The sequence below is a fragment of the Acanthisitta chloris genome, unplaced genomic scaffold, assembly GCF_000695815.1.
Source record: "Acanthisitta chloris isolate BGI_N310 unplaced genomic scaffold, ASM69581v1 scaffold2841, whole genome shotgun sequence".
NCBI classification, from domain to species: Eukaryota; Metazoa; Chordata; class Aves; order Passeriformes; family Acanthisittidae; genus Acanthisitta; species Acanthisitta chloris.
This window is the reverse complement of record NW_008656318.1, coordinates 14,617-30,718: the sequence shown is the minus strand read 5'-3', so window position 1 is coordinate 30,718 and position 16,102 is coordinate 14,617. Positions and strand designations below refer to the sequence as shown.

Below are 16,102 nucleotides of genomic sequence, written 5' to 3'. Positions count from 1 at the left end.
GGTTTGATTTGGGTTTCTTTCCAATAGCCCCACATAACCAGAAGTAACCTCTGGTGATTTCACCTTTACGTGGGGGTAGAAATTGAACACATACAGGATGCTTGGCTCAGGAGTCAGTTCCTTTGTATACCTTTTATAATTTCCTTTAACCCTTATCATTTTATTCCTCCCCCTCTGCTCCTCCTCTTCCTGCCCCTGTTTGCCTCCCCTCCCTGTGCTTCCCTGGCGGCATTGCTGGCTCTGCACAGGCCCAGTTTCTCTAATCAGATGAAGCTGCAGGATTATCTCTCTCCCTCCCTCCTAGGCTCCATTTTATTTCCTCTCCAGCCAAAGGGGGAGCCAGGAAGGGGCGTCACGTCCAGGCAGAGGGATCCCCATCTCCCAGGCTCCTGCCTTGGATGCTCTCTCAGGATCCCACCTCCTTCCCCTTATCATATGCTCACCTTAGTGTCAACAGCATCAGGCAAATCCAAGAAAGGAGATCTGAACTCTTTCGGCTTCTGTTCTCCTCAGATTTCTGAGCATCTATTTTTAAATACCCTCCAAGTAACTTGGACAGGGAAGCTGGATGTGCAATCTCTGAGTAGAGGGAAGGTAAGGACCACGGAAGTCATGCATTGCCCCTTCTCTCATCTCATGTAAGGACACCGAGTCCTCTCCATTTTGCCAGCAGGTCTTTGAGAGTAACAAAGCAGATGAGGGGAAGGGAGAGGAGCTGCACAGAGACAGACCCAGGCTTCTGTAAGTGCTGTGTTGGCAGCAGGGGGTTGATAGCTGGACTGAAAAACCCAGGAAATGGTAGTTTTATCTTTGTCTAAAATAATGGGAACTATGAGCTTTAATTGAATTTAATGTAGTTCTGCAGCAGGTGGTGTTTGGGTTTTTTTGTGCTCATGTCTTTCACTTACATGTGTATGTGTTTGTCTTTTACAAAATGTTTCTAGAATATAATTGTCACTGTTTCTTTGGGGGAGAAAACCCCCCATAATCTTGTTCATCTTATTCCTCTGCACATCTGTAAGTTTATGAAGGTGATTTTTGATTATTTTTTGTGTGTATGTTAGGGTTTTGATACTAAAAATAAGATAAAAGAGTAAAGTGTATTGCTTGAAATTGTACCTTTTAGGACTAATCAGACAGAGAATGGTTTACCTTGGTTTTTTCCACCACATGTGCCATGTCTTTTTTTAAATTTCTAAGAAGTTAAAAGCCAACACTACAGAAAAACTGAGGAACATATCAGTGTTTTCTGCTTATCAGCTTTGTTTTACACTCCTCTTTCCTAGACAAATGATCAATTGCTATTTAGAATGGCCTATAAAATTTTTCTCTTAAACTGAAACATGTCTTTTCCAAAGTCAAAGATTTGATTTAGTTTGGCTTGTTATTGTCACTAGGGTAAATGTTTTAAATCAGGATCCTTAGTAGAAGAGTGTTTTGTGCATGTGTTGTGGTTTACAAGCTCCTATGATTAAAAGCAAAAATCTGTGCTGATGCACTACTGGATTTCAGGGGAAGAGGTTTAAAGGAGAGGGGGAGCAAGCAGTTATTTCTGTTTAGAGAACTGTAAGCATGAAAGGTGACTGAAAAGACAGCCATGAGATAAATATATTTTGTAAGGCATTGATCTTGTGCATAAATAAGATGGACCATATAAAGATCAAAGTCTAACTCTTTTCCATTGACTCATGCTTCAAAGTAATCATCTTGTAGAAAAATATCAGTGATTTCCTTGCACCAAGACATTGATTGAAGCTTGCAGATGGTTCTTTGCATGTTTAAGGCTAAACATATATCTGAATGTTTGCAGGACATAGATTGCAGGAAGATCCAAGTTCAAAGAGTTCCATGGAGTCTTTGTGTAAAAGAATTATGTTTAGGGAAGGTTTCATGTATGAGGGTGAATTAGATGGGGGCTTTATGTTTTCATGTTGTGCTCAATTTCTCTGTAAAACACTTCTTCAATTATAGCATTTTGTTGACTTTCACCATTCAGACATTTTACCTTAACTGTGCTCTAGAGAAAGATGCAATTGCAATTTAATTTACCTGGCAATTATCTAGAACTCCATAAACAAAAGCAGTAAACTGCAGAAGGCCACGTGGTGTCAGAGCTGGTTCATAATACCAAATGTAATAAATTCCCATTAGATAACCATGACAAATCCACCTTTTTCCTTCTATACTTAACTATACATACTCAAACTGCACTTGAAAAATCAGTGTACGAGGGAGAGTAGAATAGAGGAAAATTGTTATTGATGATCATTACACTTCTGAAGTTTAATTTTCTTTCCATTAAGGGCAATGACAAAGGATAAATTGGAGGTAGGTTTAAAACACTCCAGATGAGCAGAGGTATTTGCTGTACCAGTGAGATGTTACAGCTGAGTGCAAATGGGTTAGTTCTGAGCAGAACATCAACAAAATCCTGTTCCTTCTTCAGGAACTCATCTGGAGATTTAAGAGGCTGAATTGTCCATTCCTTTCCCCAGGAGTTAGTGTTTCTGAATGAAAATGGAGTGTGCTTCACTGGTCCCTTGTATTTGGGTAGTGCAAGCTGTTCTAAAATTTACAGGGGAATTCAGCCTACAGCAATGCTTGCAAAAGCTAAGGAGTAGACAGAGAGCTGTTAATAGTATTTGTTCTGTAAGTATTTTTTTCCAGTTAATCAGAAAAAAGGTCTAATTTTTTTTATTGTATGCCATTGTTTTATTGTTGCAAGTGAACGTCAAGTCATTGGCCAATTCTCCTACTTCCTAAAAGAAACAAAAGTTTGTATCTTTGGCAGGTGTGTGTGATACATCTGGCCATTCTGACCATTTTGGCCCCAAAGCAACAGTACAGCAAGAATCCTAGGCTGCAAAAGCTGTTACACTTTACTCATCAGCCTTGAAGTCTTTTTTTTATGTTTGTTTGTTTATTTGTTGGGGGCTTTTTTTGTGGTTTTGTGGGTTTTTAGTTTGTCTTTTTGGTTTGTATTGTTATTTCCCATGGCGATGAGCAATACCATAGGGATTGTGGGCACTGCCTTCTGGTTAATTCTTGTAGTTTCATTGTACATTAATAAGAGGTTTTTAAGTGGTGTAAATTGTAAAACTGTATGCATATACAGTATCACATGTGCAAATGCATCTCTTTGGGCTATTAAAATCCTGGAAGATCTGAATTATCCAAAATCCAAATAGTCTTTCATTTTTTCTTGCAGGGAGGGTGGAGGGTGTCTTTCAGTGGTGAGAGATCCTTTCTGCAAAAGCAAAATGAGGGAAAGAATGAAAATAAATGTTGGAGTACAGTGGTCAGGAATATCTGCAGGAGGGATACAAGGAGAAGGCAGTGAACTGAAAGATACTGTGTGAGCAAAGATAATTTGATATTTCTTATGGATGCCTTCTGACTACAGAATTAATCTATAGCTATGCAGCTGATAGATCATATGTATGTTAAGAGTGTCCTTTAGGAGTATCCTCAGCTTCCTTAGTGGATTGTGGGAAAGAAGGTGGTCTCTCTCATTTAGAAAAGCTGTTGAAGTTCTTCAGAACAAAGTTCCACTCAGAGAAATTATCTTTAGCAACAGGAACCACACAGTAAAAATCACTCTGAGGCTGCTTAGGTATATATACTCGGAGCATGGGAATTGGATCAGGCTACATAAATAAAGTTGACATCAGCCAGGTCTTTGCTAGCTTGGTGTTGAGTGTGAGTGTTAAGCATGTGAGTTATAGTCAAGCATCATTCTGCACCAAAAAAACATCATAAGAAAGATCAACTTTAAACTAGCCTGTCCCTGATTGCATCTTTAAAGCTGTATGTCTTCCAAAATTATGGCTTAACTCTTGCACAGTGTGGATTTAATACAAAACAAAGAAAGGAGCAGGAGTATTTCTCCATCTGCAGAATATTTGCTAATTAAGCTTTAGCAAGGGCTCACCCATGTGTGCAAATGAAGGTTAATGGGATTGAGCAGTTGTGAGACCTTCATTTGACTTGCAGAGCTTTATTCTAGTCAACAGTGCATAAGACTGGCAGAACTCAGTTCATCCGAGCTGAATTGAAAGATCTGACTTCCTTTACAGCTCAAACTAAGCAAACCTGACATGGAAATTGGAGAGATGATGAATGCATAAAGCCACCCTAACTCTTACAAATGGTATTTACTTTTTTTAAGACTTTTAAAATTATTACTTTCTGCAAAGAATCTGCTGTGAAAGTTTGCTATTTATGAATGAATAGGGTGGAGAAGTACTTCTTGAAATGCCAAGGCAAAACATACATTTTTTTTTAGCAGTTTTATTCTCTTCTCAATGGCCTCCAAACTGTAGAAGGGGTGGTGTGCTTTTGTTGATTTAGCAATGAGTGGTGCTAATCAATTGGAATGAACTTTTGGAGTTGCTGCCTCCTTCATATATATGACCTTGCTTGTAAAACACAGGAATCACTTTTGTGCTTCCTTTCAAAAGTTATTCCTGCTTTAGCTTGTTTCAGTAAAAGGTATGGGTTCCACTAATCAATTAAAAAATGGTTTAGTCTTGCAAAATGGCTGCACATTTCAGCTTCTTTTGAGGCTCAGGACGAGAAGGTACATGAAAACTTCTTCTTGGCAATGACAGATAAAAGAACAAAATTATGGAAAGAATAAAAATAAAATCATCAAATCATTAATTTTTGAAGGGTCTATTGGAATGCCCCTCTTCTAACCTCCTGCTCAAAGCAGAGACAGCTATGAGGTCAGATAAGATTTCTTTGGGTTTTGTCCACTTGGGTCTTGAATACGATTAAACCAATGTTTGAAAAACAAAGAATTCCTGTAATAGAGACTCAGTTCTTCATAAGTAGAATCTTGTTGTTAGCAGTTAACAGCAAATGCTTAAAGAGTGATCCTCTAGCTGCCCATGCCACACAGGCAGGATCCTTCTCTACCCTGGTGATGGCAGGAACTGGATTGTCTTGCAGCTCTTGAGTTGTTCCAGTTATACCTCAATATGTTGTGTTTCTGTCATTATAGAATGTTAATAAGGAAGTAGAGACTTCTGCAGCTCATTTAGTGATTGAGATTAACCAAGAGGAGGGGAAATTTGCTTGTTTACATAGAGCAAGGTGTAAACATTAGCTCTCCAGGAAGTTCTTCACATACTTGGATTTGAAAAATTATTTGCAAGCTTTAGTCTGCTGCTGTGCTGTGTCTTGTTTTTTCTTTCCTTAACCTTTCTGGTGTCAAACAAGCTCTGGATAGCACCTTGTGAGCATGGGCTCTTCTCTAGCCAATCTCTGATGTTTTTTCCTCTCTCAGTCCCCAGAGAGCAGAGAGAGGCTCTTTTTCGCCCCTTTCAGATGTTTTCTGTAGACTACAGATAACAGTTTCCCATATAGATCTGATTAGATCACAGAGTAATTCAGACAGTTGCTTTTTGGAGAGGCAGACATTGCACTTTGACATAATGGCTTTTTTATGATGAAACACAAAGTTTGACATGAAAATTTACTCTTCCTATTTCCACCCATATTCTTTGTTGATATAGTTTCAAAGGTAGCTCATACCACAATGGGAACTCCTAGCAATGCTATGACCCCAGTTAGATAGTCCTAATTTTAGTCCTTTTCAATATTCCCTTTGGATAGAGATTGCCAGTTCTTTTTCAGCTTAAGGATATCTAAAAGACAGCTTACAGTGTGAACTGAAGGCTTAAACTTGTCACAAATCTTTTTTTCATGAGAAGCTCATCATAGTAAACAAAGGGGATGCAGCATTGCAAGGCAATGTGGTTTGCAGTTGTGACTGCAGTTCTGGCTGCAGACCACACAAGCTCTGCTTATAAAGGTTTAATGAAGCTGCTTATAATAACACTTTGCTACTTAATATACCATGCATATATAATATACATGCAATTAGCCTGCAAATTATACATATACATACAACACCTAATCTGAGAAGTTCTGTTCTTACTGGGTTTGTCTATTTGAAATCCTGAAGATTACTCATCCTCACTTGATGCTGGAAGGCTGGAGGGGGAGTGCTTTAAACAGATGCTTCTGAGGCAAGGGTAGTGTCTGAACTTTCTGGTAAGGTGAATTCTTTGCAAGTGCAACAAGAATTTCCTGTAGAGGTACTCTATTTATTTCTTTCAAACCACAGATTACAAAAGAAGGGCCAGAATACATTGTTTTCAATGTCTTATATTTAATATCTTTCATTCTGGGATTTGAGAGTGCTCTGCAGTCATGAATTAAGCCTTTAAATACCTACACCAGGGGCTTCCTCATCTAATCCCTGAGTCACAGAGGAGTAAACTGAGTCACAAAGGGAATGACTTGCTCAAGGTCATCCAGTATGTCAGTGAGCAGAGACAAAATTAGAAGGCAATTGTTTCCTCTTTCTAATTACCAAGCAATTTTATTTATAATCTGGAAGTCACTTTTCTGGCAGTCCACAATGTAAAGGTCAGTCTCTTCCCTACCACCTCTGAGAGCCACTTCTGAATGCAGGTGGATTGTCTTTTTGAATATCTTTTTTTCTTTTCCCCACAATATTTTGCGTACATTTTGTTAACACTGTCATTTAAATAAGGAATTGGGGTGGGGTGAGGGTTGCTCTTGTGTAGTGTTCAATCACAGGGAAAAACAAGGAAATGAGAAATGAAGGTGAATTACTAGGTCTTGCTTGATAAGTTGCCAGGTGTTTCTAGGCAGGAAAGAGGTTCAACTATAACAATTTGAAAGCGAATGAACCATCTGAGGCGTCTTTCATTCTAAAATACTGTTTTCCTTTATCCTAATGTAGATGGTTGTAGAGCTTCAGATTCCTACTACTTTTGTTTATGCCACCATTACTCCTGTTTGATGCTGCTCTAGAAATTTTCTTCAATTAAGGATGATATGTGACCATGAAAAGCTGCAATACTTGCGGCTATATCTAGTCAGTGTTTTTAAGGCAGATTTGAGCTTTCTTTGTCTGCCATCATAAGTAGCTATAAAGCTTTTAGCTCTGTTGGCACAACACTGAGCCAAGCAAGTTTTTCAGGCAGGTTGGGCTTGTTAGAGGTTTACACTGTGCTTTGGGCCACGTCCTTCCAGCAGCACAGAGCACACACACACTCACTGCCCATCCACTCGTGCAGGCTCTGCAACAGAGCTTTAGGTGTCAGGTGTCTGTTCACTTGTCAGGGCAGAGAGTCTCACAAGGAGCTAACTACAGTGATGAATCCTGCCATGAAAGCTATCCATGGGGCAGGGAGGCTAAACTGAGTTTGTACCTTCCCTCTGACTGTTGCTGTTCAGCTGTCAAGCAAACAGCAAAAATGGTTATTTGGATATTTTCTACTAAAACACATGAATTTACAAGTAGATATTGTAATCACTTAGCCAGTATGGGTGGAGTTTGTTGGATGTGCAAACTGCTGTCCTCTTGTGAATTTTTCATTAATATGGAGCTGTACTCCCTTCCTCTGAGGTTGGAAGCAGGCTGTAAGTGAGCTGTTGGTTGTCTGCATGACTTTTGAGTTCATGCTGCTTCACAGGCAACTGTGATTCACACAGTTTGCAGGCTTGGGCCTCTGACAGGCAGAGACTTGCTGAGCAAACTATGGCCATGTGTTTTTTCAGAGTTTGCTTTGGAGGCAGCCTGCTCAGGACTAAAGAGTGGACCCAAAAAGGGAATTCTGAGGAGCATAAGTCACTCAGTTCCTGACTTACCCTGTTCCCTCCAAGCTGGTACATGTGATGGAATAGGATTTGATCATCTGCTATAGAGAGGAAAAGGTTCATTTTTGTCTGTCTCTCTGGAATAAATCAAAATGTAGATAGGTCATTGCAAATTTTCTGCATGAAATATTAATTCCTAAAGAAATTTTGAATTTTTTTTCTCACAGAACTGTTGTGCCAGTGGATATCAGTAGCCAGTAATTCTTAACAGCATAAACCTGGAAGCTGAATTAACAGTTTCATTTTGCTTAATTCTCTTTTGCTTATACCAGAAAGACAATTATATTAATATACCACTTCTGTAGGCACACACTGTAAGCATGATTCTAGGTCAGTGTTGCCTGCTGTCATAATATTTGGGGTTTTTTTAAGCCCTAGCTGCTGAAAACAGCTGATTACATGGCCATATCAGCATATTTCATTGTAATTACACTGTTTAAATCTTCTGACTGAAGAGATGAGCTTTAAAGAAGTGAGCTGTCAAACATGAACAGTGAGCATCAAATGACAGTACAGTATCTCATATTTTAGCTCTGTTGGGTATATTGTAGGGTAGTGTGTATACTGAGGCAGGTCTTTGTGCACATGGAGTGGGAGTACTGTTTTGATTATAAAATTCTTGTACAAAAGATCCAAATCCAAAAGAAAATTTAAGGGTTTTTTTCTGGGAGAGATGGTTTAATGAAGAAAGGTAGCAAAAAGTGTGTGGAGTTGTGCAGTTCATCATGTGGTGGTGTCAGAACTACATCCCAACACATGCCTCCCTTGTGACAGAGTACACATCTCTCTGCTTTCCCAATAATTTATTTACAGCCCTGTGTGAATTTTCCTTCCTGAGAATTCAGCTAAATTTGTCACTGAAATAGTTTCCCTTGATTCATCCGTATCAGGCTCCTCTCTCTTGGCACTCTCATTTTAGTCTTTTTAATTTTTAGAACTCAGAGTTCTGAGCTCTGCTTTCCTGGCTTAGACTGTACCAGGGCTGTGGACTGTCCCTGCTGGTTCTTGAAAGAGAATGCTCACCCTCTTGCATGGTTTTCTTATGCCATTGGGATAATTATGGACATAGTGGCCTTGTCATTCTACACTGAGCTGAATGTATTGGCAAATGTTGAAATCTATTAATTTTCTGATGTGACAACTCATTTATTATCCCCGGATGAGGTCACTGGTAACCAGGCTACCCACAGTACCCTCAGCATTTGGGGGAAGAGCTCTCTGCTTTGGGCCTCATTAAGGAGGTAGCTGAAGTTCATTAACAGTCAGGAAAAAGGGGATTCTTTCCTTTTCATCTTGTTACCAAGGAATGCAGAGAGATGTCTGTCCAGTGTTCTCAGTTTAGGATGGGGAAAAGACAAAAGTCTTTCAGAAAAGCCTGATAGACAAAGTGCCAATTAAGAAGGAAAGGCTGTGACTAGTCAGCTTACACGTACATCAGGCACACACCATCTCTGCTTTTGCAGTGCTGCACACTGAGGGTCATAACTCTTCTGCTCTCATGTTGTCTAGTCTGTCAAATGTACTCCTCTTCCTACAAGTGAATTATGGTCCCACTGACATGCATCACTGTCACTGGTGCTTCTTGTGGTGCAGAATTAAAAACAATCCCATTCATTCTCATACACAGGGTGCACTTGTCTGTTGTGTCCATCTGACAGCATTTGTAGGTCCCCAGAACAGTCTGTCCTGTGGACCTGATACTTGAAAATATAAGATGACCCAAAATATTTACAAAAGAGCATTATCAGATTGAACTGAGCAAGGCATAGTACATTTATAATGCTATTCCCAAATGGAAAGCCTACAGGAAGATGATGGATTAAAGGTTAAGTGATTGGAGTCTCAACCTGAGTCTTTATTAATCTGTTTGCATTGATATAGTTATATTGACAGAATTTAGAAAAATTCCTTTCTGTTCTTGACAAATTATACCTTTTCCCCCATTGTAACTCCTCTATTTCTTCTTTTCACTTATACCTCGACAAAGTAAAATAACAATTATAAAAACCAACAACAAACCCCCTAATCCCAGACACTTGAATCTCTAAGCTTTTTACCATGGCTAATCCTGTTTTGCCAATGCCTTTCAAGTGGTTTGACTCCCCCCGCCCAAAGTAAATGTTAGTGATTACTGTTAATGAACTATTTCTTTAAGTAAGGGAGTGTGGTTAGGGAGAGGCCATCAGGACTCATAATACCAGCATGTCAATCTTTGTGTAAGTGCAAACCAGATCTCTCTTGTCTTGTGCAAGTTACTGGTAATTCTCAATGTGGGCAAGCAGGAACAAATTTTTAGATATAAGCATACTCTTGATTTTGGTGGTATAAGTTTCTTTAAAATTAATACAGCTCTAAAAGAAATTAATGTCATATTAGATTATGTTCCCTCATGCCATTTACCACAGTAAACATGTAACTTAGAAGTTCAGTTGTAGATACCAATAAGATATTGCTTAAAATACTAGGCCTGAAGTGAACACAGCATGAATATGCTGTATTGCTACTGGTACCCAAGGTAACTTGGCTGCTTAGACAGAAATGTAGGTTCTCCTGTGTGCACTGTCTTGTGTCCTGGGCAGGTTTCAGCAGTGTTCATGGCTAAGTGACAGCTGCCCCTTAGGTTGTAATTAAAGTCCTGTCATTTTAACCATAAGCTGCTATTACCTTTTCAAATTTATAACCATGGTGTTTGTAACAAGATTAAATAGAGTTAAGAACCTACATATAGCAGCCTACTATTCAAGTAAATCTCCTAAGTTAATTAAAATCACACTATTCTCTTGTATAAAAGATACATGTGTTTTTCTTGGAGCTTGGCGCTGTTGCAGAAATTCTGTGTTTGCCTTATGAAGTTGATTATTGCACAGGTTACTGATGCACAGCTGGGCCAGAATGATGCAAATGAAGGACTGAACTCAGGGCAAGGACCTTACAACCCCCAAATGCTGCATGTCTTCTCAGAAAGTGCTAGTGCTGCCAAGGAGGGTCCTGCTCAGTACCCAAACATTAGTCATCATCCAAAAATGTTGGTGTGGATCAAATCACCTGACTTTTCCAAATTCCACTTTTGCATATTATTGCTCTCACCTCTGAAACTGTCTCTGATATTATCACTAAATTTGCAGTCATATGCAGGTTTTGAAAGCATAAAATGAAATATTATGAAGAAAGATCTTTTTTTTTTGATTGTATGATCAGCAAAGTGAAGAGGGGTGAAACAACCTGCAGTCACTATCGTAAGTCTGATTGACTTGTGGGTTCACCATCACAGATATATAAAGCAAAAACAAACTGTTGAAAACTTAGAGAACTCAGTCTCTGGCATTGCATGTCTATTTCTAGTAAATGGCATTACATTTTAAATTAAAATTTTCTTTGACTGTCCAAATTCTGCAAGTGACTTATATTGTTTAAGGTGTTAGATGATGTGTGCTGCCTCATTGTTATGTGACAGAGTACTAAAAGGGGGCTTATAAACAAGAGGAAAAGTTATTTTTCACATGGGCAGATAGCAATAGGGAGAAAGGGGAAAGGTTTTGAACTAAAAGATGAGAGATTTAGATAAGAATTTTGGAAGCAATTCTGTATTCTGAGGGTGGTGAGGCACTGGAACAGGCTGCCCAGAGAGGCTGTGCATATCTCATCCCTGGAACTTTTCAAGGGCAGGTTGGATGGGGCCTTGAGCAACTCAATCCAGTGAGTGGCATCCCTGCCATGGGTTGGAACTAGATAATCTTTAAGGTCCCTTCCAAACCAAACCATTTTATGATCATTCAATGAAAGAGCATACTCACCATCATGTAACTCACTAAGTTACAGTGCAGTGCAGATTTTTTCCTGAGACAGTTCTCCAAATAAAACATCCTAGAAGGATCCAGCAGCTGTGTTACTTTTATGGCATTTTGCAGATTTGCTCTTTGATTGTTAGAGGAAATGAAAGCATGGTTGGATTTCTTTTGTTATTAACGTATTGTCTTATGTTGGTATCCAATGTTACTATCCTCGTTATGAAAACCATGATTTGTTTTGTGGATCTCTTCTTTGTCTTATCACTCTTTGGAAGCCTGCCAATGTAGGGAAGAAAGCCATCACTAACAGATACATAATACAGGAGCTAAATATGATCATACATGTGGTATTATTGTATTACATGAAATCTTGCTTTATATATTGACATATTTGGAAGCAAGTATTCCTCTTTATATCCACTTGTGTTTGTTGTCAAAACTGTAATTAAAAGTACATGTGTGAAACACCAGAATACTGATGAATTTTAGAATCATAATTTACCAGCAAATGTCTTTGATATTTGATAACATACATTGATAACATACATTATACATAGTATTTTGAGACCAAATTTATTGGTACATTAAATAGGTCACAACTTTAATCATAAGTCATAGCACAATGCACATTTGTTGCTTTAAAGTAGTTCAGTGGAATTAGTGAAAGCAGCCTAGATCCCCTCATAAGCTATCTGAAGCTAAGCCAAAAATAGTGGATGTTAATTCCATTTCTATCCTAATCCTTTCTCTGCTTGGCTAACAATTTTCTCTATATCCATAGCAGAGTATCTGCTTCAAAGTTCATGCTTTCTTGTTTGTGTATTCAGGTATGGATTTCCTTTGAATTTCCAAATTAATTCAGATCAACTCAGAACCTACAATAGGTATTCTTGAAAAAAAATCCTTTCCTATAAATTACATATTTACTTTTAAACAGTAAAGTCAAGCAAAGTAGTCTTCTCTGCCCAGCATGCACAAAAAAAGGTGGTTTGGGTCCCTAAGTACCTGCTAAATCAGCTGTGTTTCTATCCATGTTTCACATGGTAATCCATTCCTGATTAGCTGATTCACAATATATCATGGTGTGGTATGACTGTGATGTTAGAGAGGTTCCACGTTTTGGGGTTGGGGTTTTTTGTTGGGGTTTTCTTGAAAAGTTTGTCACAGCATTCTGAGTACCTGTCCCAGCCCCAGCTCACAGATGTTTGGTATGACCATCCAGGAACTTCTGCTTCCTGCCCCTCCTCGGAATCCATCAGCTGGAAGCAGCCTGCCCGAGCTCACGTACTGCATCCAGGCTGTGGATGTCAGGTGTTGGGCCTCTCCTGTAGGGATGTGTCCAGACGTGTAAGAAATGTTGTGCACCCTGGGGAATCAGTGCCAGCATTGCATGGGTGAAACACAGGGTTTGGGAGGGTGGGATTACCTGCCATTTCCAAAGGCTTAGGAAGAAGGGCTCTGCACGTACAGGTTTGCTCTGGGTTTATGCCACTTGTGAATTTGTCTTTCTCCAGATGGGGTGGTCTTCTCTTTCCTCCCTGTGCTGACATTAGCAACTGGTGTGGCTGAAGTGATGATTTAATGTAGTGAGGGCTAAGTCAGATTTTTGGGAAAAAAACAGACAAGAAAAATCAGGGTCAACAACCTGATGTATGTGGCACACCTGCATGCTCACTTAAGCTGCTGTGAAATGCTGGGCAACATTTGTCTGCAGCAGAGATGAGGAAAGGCCAGGTCTGCCAGACACAGATCTTTCTGAAGCTGTCACTCACTCTCCATGCAGAACTCCACATGTGCAAGTGTGGCTCAGGGCCCTGCCTCTACCGGGGGAAAATGTGCTGGTTGTGTAAGAGCTCATGGGTCTGCCCAGAGTGGGGCAAAGGAGCAGGGAATGGACTGGGAAAGCAATAGGTGGCCTATAAAAGGGGAAATGTTCAGGCTGTCTGGGAAAAGTAACTTTGGGTTTCAACATGACCAGAAAGTGCATTATTCTCAAGGAAGCTGATTCATCTAACTTGAATGGGGCTTTATGTCCCTTCTTACCATTTTTTCTCCCATCCTTAATTACGCCATCAAGTCTCAGGTGAGATGCTGTTTTACTTAAGTGGTAATTGTCCCCATTGTTTTTGAGGCCCAAAGTTGTAGGATAATTGTTCCAATTATGCTGGCATGGAATGCTGGTCTATCTGACCAACGATCTTCAAATACTGTTGATAGTTGCTGGTTATATAATATTATATGTGTATATGTACCTGTGTAATGTATGTTGCATTGGCCCATGTTTGGTCTTGATTTCACCTGCAGTGGGGCAAAACTAAATTTCTTCAGATAGCTTAACCATAATTACCATAAAACCATAAAAAACCATAAATTACCAACATCGCACTGGATGTTGCTTTCAGTGACGTCACTATATTTGGACTGTTTCACTCATCTGCATGTGTTTTGTATGAGGTGATGAATTGATTTCTAATTGCACCACTTCTTTCAGTTACAGAGGTTTCTGCAGCAGTGCTACAGAAAGAAAGCAAATAAAGGCCTTGGTCTCTGTGTATACATACATATTTGAACCTTGTAAACTTTGTTAGAGAGCCCTTCAAGCTTTGCACAGCCTTGTATCATCTGTAACAGGATATGTTTGAAGCTTCCTTTCACCTGAGTCTCAATATTTGTGGCTGAGGATTTCCATTAGTAAGTGTTGTTTCATCCTGGTGTGTGTGAGAGCCTTTGCAGGTGTTATCTTTTAAAGAGATTAAATGTAAGATTTTCACCTTGCAGACAGCTATGCTCTGGTGTTTAATCCTATTGACTCCTTTGAACTCTGCATGGCAGACTATACCCCTACGTGTAAGTGGCTGCAGGATAGGTAACATGCTGAATGAAGCATGCATGAAGGAGGGGAAATACCTTTTTTCTGCATAGGGTCCTGATTTGAGAAAAGCCTATGCTAGAAGATCTTGCTGCCAGTCACAGCAATCCTGCTAGACAGCCCACAGTGAGAAGCTTCCCAAGGAAGTGATTGCAAATATTGTTTTTTTTAATGTTGTCATGCTCAATTTAATTTCATTATGGAAAACAGCCAACACAAGTGGATTTCAGGTGATGGGAAAATTTCAACCTGTCAGCTTGCCAAAGTTACCAACGAAAACAGAATTACAAGCACTTAGAGCTGCCTGGATCAGCAGCAGAGCTCTTGGTTTGTGGATGGGACAAGGGGCATGCTCTTAATCAGTCATGTTGGTAGATGACTCTCTGAGCCTGTAAATATCACATTAAAAGGATCACATATTAGAAGCTTCTCACTGAGAGGGCCTTGCAGCCACCCACTCTTGGTCTTTTGAGAGAACTTTCCTGTTACATTTGCAGAGTGCTTCAGTTCACCACATGTATTCACCCTTTTTGTTCCATACATTCATTTTTATATTAGTGATACAGTGCACAAGAAATTGTGCAGATTTCTGTAGGAGACCTGCTAGGGAGGCAGAGTATATACAGTGCATCTGAGGGAAAGTTTTCTAAAAGGAGAAATTGTGACTTCCACTATATATGTGCGCAACAAAATATCCAGTAGTACTTGGAAGTACCTGGAAGCAAATGCTCTAGATTTTTCAGTTCAACAGGATGAGTTCTTGACAAAAGAAATATACGTATGTGTGTAGATAGATATGAGCATATTAAAATGACTTAGTTATACAAGTGTCACAAGACCTCTGGGGTGTCCTTGGAGGACCAAGGGAATGTGCATAGTCAGTCAGTGGAAGATCTGATTCAATCAGCAACAAATGGATCACTAAATTTGGTTGAATTCAAAAGCTTCAATCACAGCTTCTCTTACACGAGGAAGCACTAACATAAATGTTAACAACATACAGGATACTGCACTGGCCAGCAGAAACAAGGGTTTGCTAACAATAGAAGTGCATAACAAAAAGTACATTAAAAAATAGTCAGAACCACCACAATATTATGATTAAAGATTTTCTTGTTTGGTGTTTACCCTGCTACTGGTGCAGTGAGTGTGCACCTTCCACAGCTAGTGTGAACTTGTGGATTCCCAAAAATGATCAGCCCAAGCAGACCAAAGAATGAGCCCTTAACAGAGTCTCTGCTGAGATGCACTGTCCTTACAGCTCTGTGGTTCCTGAGGAGTTTTACCTCAGCCTGTCACTGGATCCCTCTTTGCTGCCACCTCCTATGGTGCCAGTGGTGAGCACAAGCTAGAAAGGCTCTTGATCCTGTCATGGGCCACCTGGGTATCTTGTTAGGAAGGGTGTACAGGGTTGTTCAGTTGTTGAGGCTTTGTTAATGTTCGAGAGCTCCAACAGTGACTAGATAAATTCTGAAATGACAATACAAAGAGATGAAAAACTGAACATTTTTGGTTGCTTTGACAATACAGTTAACATCATTGGCTTAATGAGCACCATGGCAAAAAGCTATCTTGTTTGAAAATATTTCTGTCTTTGTTTAAGTTACATGACATCTCTGGATGTCCCAAAAATGCTCCAGTGAATTCAGGGAAGATGATACTTGATAATGTTGGGATTGTTATTGTGAAAAGGTAGAAACCAATAAGAATTTTTTTCCTTTCTGTTTTGGGAAGTGGAAAAAAAACC

General features: G+C 39.5%; 1 protein-coding gene across 2 annotated transcripts in view; it reads left to right on the top strand.

Moving 5' to 3' along the window:
• Positions 1–360: 360 nt before the first annotated feature.
• The window catches only part of LOC103811295 (GRIN2-like protein), a 17,794-nt gene continuing 2,052 nt past the window's right edge, over positions 361–16,102 (top strand). Inside the window, exon 1 of one of the 2 annotated variants that reach the window (XM_009084261.1) lies at positions 361–594. The gene's annotated coding sequence lies outside the window, so the exon portion shown is untranslated. Of the gene's footprint in view, positions 595–15,629; positions 15,693–16,102 lie in introns of those variants that run through there. The other variant, XM_009084260.1, reaches the window with a different exon arrangement.